Source organism: Peromyscus californicus, unplaced genomic scaffold, assembly GCF_007827085.1.
Source record: "Peromyscus californicus insignis strain IS unplaced genomic scaffold, ASM782708v3 Scaffold_11__1_contigs__length_118956290, whole genome shotgun sequence".
NCBI classification, from domain to species: Eukaryota; Metazoa; Chordata; class Mammalia; order Rodentia; family Cricetidae; genus Peromyscus; species Peromyscus californicus.
Window position 1 is genome coordinate 44,978,202 of NW_026294402.1, and position 5,305 is coordinate 44,983,506.

General features: G+C 45.7%; 1 pseudogene; it reads right to left on the reverse strand.

Annotated features, from left to right (window-relative positions):
* Positions 1-3,503: 3,503 nt before the first annotated feature.
* LOC128102765 (10 kDa heat shock protein, mitochondrial-like) lies at positions 3,504-4,351 on the reverse strand (annotated as a pseudogene).
* Positions 4,352-5,305: the final 954 nt, after the last annotated feature.

Consider the following 5,305-nt stretch of genomic DNA (forward strand, 5'->3'; position numbering starts at 1 on the left):
TCTTTCATAGGATGTTAAGTGGCTAAATGTAAACTCCTAAAGCCACATGCCTGGTTTCAGTCTCGTTTGGTTCTTTCTAGCTGTGGGACCTTGTAGATGTGACTTAGTTTCTGTGTGACTTGGCCGTATCATAGGTTGCTGTGAAGGTGAAGGGAATTCATGCACACAAAACACCTAAGACAGGGGCTGGCACCAAGTGTACACCACCCAAATATTGCTACTTAATGCCTAAAAAAGATATCAAAACTGATACTGATGGACAAGATGACCAAGCATTACAAACAACATAAATATGGACAAAATGGTGTCTAGATCAAGGGCCAACCTTATAAAGGCGTCACTTCTCAAAGACTAGCTCATGCAGGGCTTTGTACCACCTTCCCTTCCTCCAGCCCCAGTCTCACCTCTGCCCTTCCCTCTTCTAAGGAGAATGTCCTCCAGCTGTCTGCCTCAGCTCCTGGCCGTCCTTCTCCAGAGAATTCGGAGTGGATAATGGGGAGGATGAAGCTGTAATTAAGAGCTTAGCTGGGAAAAGGGGGCCAAGGGAAAAGAGCAAAAGCAATCTTGGGCTGAGCACTCTGGGGACACAGATCAGAGATTAGAGTCAGCTGAAGAAAAGCCCTAGGACTTCTCAGACACTACCTGGGCGACAGACCGGGTCTCCCTTGATGGCCTTCAAGAGGTACAAATGAAAATTAAGTCCATGATGGGACTCAGCACTGCCCACACTGATTTTATGTGCATCATATCCACATAAATAGGTATAATGAAACTACATACATCTCTTTATTTAAGTAGAAAATAAACTAATATAAGCAAAATCTCCATGTTCATCTCTGTTTACACATATGATTCATATAAAAATAACTGTGGGCAAAAGCTTGAGCCCAACAAACTCAAAAGGCCTTTTGAAAAAGTAAAACATGCACATAATATATATTTAAACAGCTTGGAAAGTTTTTAAACAGTCATTTTAGCTGTTGTATGTTGTTGGTAGTTTTGCTCTTTTGGGGGGCCCACCACCCAGCTCCCAAATAAATCACACACAGAGGCTTATTCTTAATTATGAATGTCCGGCCTTAGCTTGGCTTGTTTCTTGCCAGCTTTTCTTAACTTTAAATTATCCTGTCTACCTTTTGCTTCTGGGCTTTTCCCATTACTTCTATAAATCTTACTCTTATTCTGTGGCTTGCTGTATAGCTGGGTGGCTGGCTCCTGAAGTCCTCCTCTTTTTCTGGCTAATTTTTCTTCTCCCAGATTTCTCCTTCTATTTATCCTCTCTGCCTGCCAGCCCTGCCTATCCTTTCTCCTGCTTTGCCATTGGCTGTTCAGCTCTTTATTAGACCATCAGGTGTTTTAGACAGGCAAAGTAAAACAGCTTCACAGAGTTAAACAAATGCAACATAAACAAAAGTAGCACACCTTAAAATAATATTCTACAACAGTTGTGCTTGGAGGGCGTGTGTGTGTGTGTGTGTGTGTGTGTGTGTGTGTGTGTGTGTGTGTTCATCCATACATATATGTGCAAGCTCACTCATGTTTTAGGCCAAAGAGACCCAAGCTCAAACTTGATTCTTCACTTATGGGGTGACCTTCAGCAAGGTTCTGAACCTGGCCAGGTGTGTGGCACACTCTAAGTCTAGCAGCTGGCAGGTAGAGGCAGCAGGCTCAGGACTTCAAAGCTATCCACAGCTACAGGAGACCCTGTTTCAAAAGAAGAGGTTCTTAATCTCCTTGAGCCTCGGATTCATCAGTAAACTGGAGCTGACTGCTCCCCTGAAGAGCTAAAGTGATGAACTCAAGCCTAGCAAATGCTCAGTGGAGAGCACAATACTCATTCACAAGCCAGAAAGTGCAAATCCTAAAATGTACAACTATGTAAACAGCACAGTCTCAAGTGGGAAGGAAATACCTTTATAATCCACAACATGGTTTTCTTTCCTCTTTGTTTTTTTCTTCACATTTCATTTATTCTGTTATTCTGTTCATTTATTTGTCTTAGAGTTTTCAATGCTGTGAAGAGACACCACGACCACAGCAAGTTTTATAAATAAAACATTTCATTGAGGGGGGCTCGCTTATAGTTTCAGAGGTTCAGTCCATTATCATCATGACAGGGAGCATGGCAGCGGCAGGCAGACATGGTGCTGGAGCTGAGAGTCCTACATCTTATAAGCAACAGGAAGTCAACTGACACATTCCTAACTTGAGAATAGGAAACCTCAAAGCCCACCCCCACAGTGACACACTTCCTCCAACAAGGCCATACCCACTCCAACAAAGCCATGCCTCCTAATAGTGTCACTCCCTATGAGATTATGGGGGCCAATCACATTCCAGGAAGTCAACTGACTATCACACTGAGGGAATCTTGAGCAAAAGAGACTTTAATTAGGGTTTCCATAGCTGCGATGAAACACCATGACCAAAAAACAAGTTTGGGAGGAAAGGGTTTATTTGGCTTACACTTCAGCATTGCTATTCATGACTGAACAAAGTCAGGACAGGAACTCACACAAGACAGGATCTCAGAGACAGGAGATGATGCAGAAACCATGAAGGACAGCTGCTTACTGGCTTGCTTCTCATGGTTTGCTCAGCCCACCTTCTTAGAGAACCCAGGACCAGCAGCCCAGGTATGGCACCACCCTCCATGGGCTGGGGGCTGGGCCCTCCCCCATTGATCACTAAACGAGAAAATGCCTTACAGCTGGATCTCAAGGAGGCATTTTCTCAACTGAGGCTCCTTCCTCTGATGACTCTAGCTTGTGTCAAAACCACCCAGTACAGCAGGGTAGTCGGGAGTCTTTGGCAGGTGTATAGAGGTCAAAGGACGGTTTGCAGTAGTCCATTCTTTCCTACAACCATATGGGTCCTACCATGTGGGTCCTGGGTATCGAATTCAGGTCATCAGGTTTGGTGGCAGGTACCTTTATCCCCTGAGCCATCTCAAGGGCTCCCTTTTCTCAAGGGCTCCCTTTTCTTTCTTTTTCCATTTCTCATGTGTGTGTTTGATGAATACGTATGTGTGAGCATATTTGTGTGTGTGTGGTCACATATGAGCACATATGCATGCCTGTGGAAGCCTGAGGTTGATGTCCGGAGTCGTTCCTGATGCTCTTATTCACTGAGGTATTATCCGCTAAGGCAAGGCCTCACAATCAAACCCAAGCTCACCAATATGGCTAGTCCCCAGCTTGCTCTGGGGACAGAGCCTACTCACATGGGATCTGGAATCTGAAATCCAGTCCTCAAGCTGGCCTGTGAATATTCTAATGGGACACCCCACCTTAAGCCCCACCTTTTTCTCATTTACACGATTTTATTTGGAAACGTTTGTAACAGCGCAGTGAAGTTAGGCTTCGGAGACAACGGATGTCAATAGTTCAGGCATCATCGGTTTACTATAAAAGGGAAGCATGGAAACTATTTACATGATAAAATAAATGTTCAGAACTTCAGGGGGATGGACAGCCTCATGTGACACCATTTCAGCAGTGATTTCAGTCCACATACTTTCCAAGAATGTCATCATCTCTAAATAAGAAGTAACTATGTCGTCTAGAACTGCTTTGGCGCCTCCACGCTCTGGAAGAACTTTGCTCCAGTTTTCACACTGACTGCTTGGATCTCTCGACCCTTCCTCTCGGCACCTGATCCCACAGCTGATACTGTGCTTGCAATACTTTTCCTTGAGATGTTTCCGGAAGCATCACACCACCTTTGGCTACAGTTTCATAACACTCCTTTCAAGCAACATTCGGTCAAAGAGTGGGAGAATCTTCCTGAAAGCTTGACCAGCTGTGACCTGTGCCCCTGTAGCTCGGACTCTACACTGGGGGCCCCTGTGAGGAGATCCTAAGCCCAACTCTTCTTCCTCCTTCTCCTTCCTCCTCCTCCTCTTCCTCGTCTTTCTCCTCTTCTTCTTCCTCCTCCTCTTTTAGAATGGCGTCTTAGGCTGGAAGGATGGCTCAGTGGTTACCTGCACTGACTGCTCTTTCAGAAGGCAGGAATTTGGCTCTCAGCACCCATATGGTGGCTGCCAAACATCTGTAACTCCAGTTCCAGGCAATCAGATGCCATCTTCTGACCTCCGCAGGCACCAGACACGCATATGAATACACCCAGGCAAATGCTCAGACACATACAAATTAAGAAGACTAGAGTTTCCAGTTTCTCGCTAGTATTAGAAAATTACTGAGATTATGGTAACAAGTCAGGCCCTTCTTTGCTGAAGAAAAACACATTGTCTTAAGTTCAGCAGTCCTCAAGACAGCCCACTCTCTAGCCAAAAAGAGAGAGCTCACCCAAGGCTCAGCAAACCTCCAAGGACATTTGGAGAGCTTGCCATTACTGCGACCAAAGCATTTCCCCCTGGATCTTGCTGTAAGAGGAACCCTGAGTCAGGACTGCTAAGGTTGGTGTGGATGTGAGTGAGGAGAGCTGTGAGAGATGAGAGACTGAAACCTCCAGATCATTGCTGTCTACATTGGTAGTGAAGGACCAGACTAGATTTTACTCAAAATGGAAACGGAGAATGCCTAGGAAGGTAAAAAAAAGTGAGCAGGACAAACAGGTTTGAGGGGGATCTTCAGGGCTATTCTCTAAAGTACAGAAAAAGTATCAAAAGATGTTATCTAATGCATGCTCCAAATGGTTCGGTGTCTCAAACATCTGGCGAGCCAGGGCCAGCCAGGTTTTCAGAGATGACAGGTGTGTTCATTGTTCAGTAAGTGAGTTTAGTTAGGGCCCCGTGTCTGTGGGTTCCACAACCATGGATTCGACCGACTACCGGTCAAAAATACCTTAGGGGAGGGGTTGCATCAGTTTTGAACATATACAGGCTCACCAAACAAAACAGTGTAAGAGCTACTCACCAAGGCTTTTGTCTTAGGGATTAGAAGCCCGCAGATGACTTAAAGTCTATGAGAGGATAGTCATAGGTTCTCTGAAGTGCTGGGCCACACAGACTTTGGGAAGCAGAGTGGAGGTTGTAACATACATCTGAAAGTAAGAGAGTGTTTTCAGGGGGCAATACGGAGGAGGGAGGAAGATCTGAATCACTTAAGTATGCATGTATGCGTGTGTGTGTGTGTGTGTGTGTGTGTGTGTGCGCGCGCGCGCGCGCGCGCGCGCGCGCACGCGTGTGTATTTGGAGATAATGTACATGTGAGGGCAAGTGCCCATGGAGGCCAGAAGAGGAAGTGGATGCCCTGGAGCTGGAGTTGCAGGCAATTATAAGCCTCCTGACATGGGTGCTGGAGCTCAGACTCTAGTTCTCTGGAAGAGCAGTATGGGCTCTTAC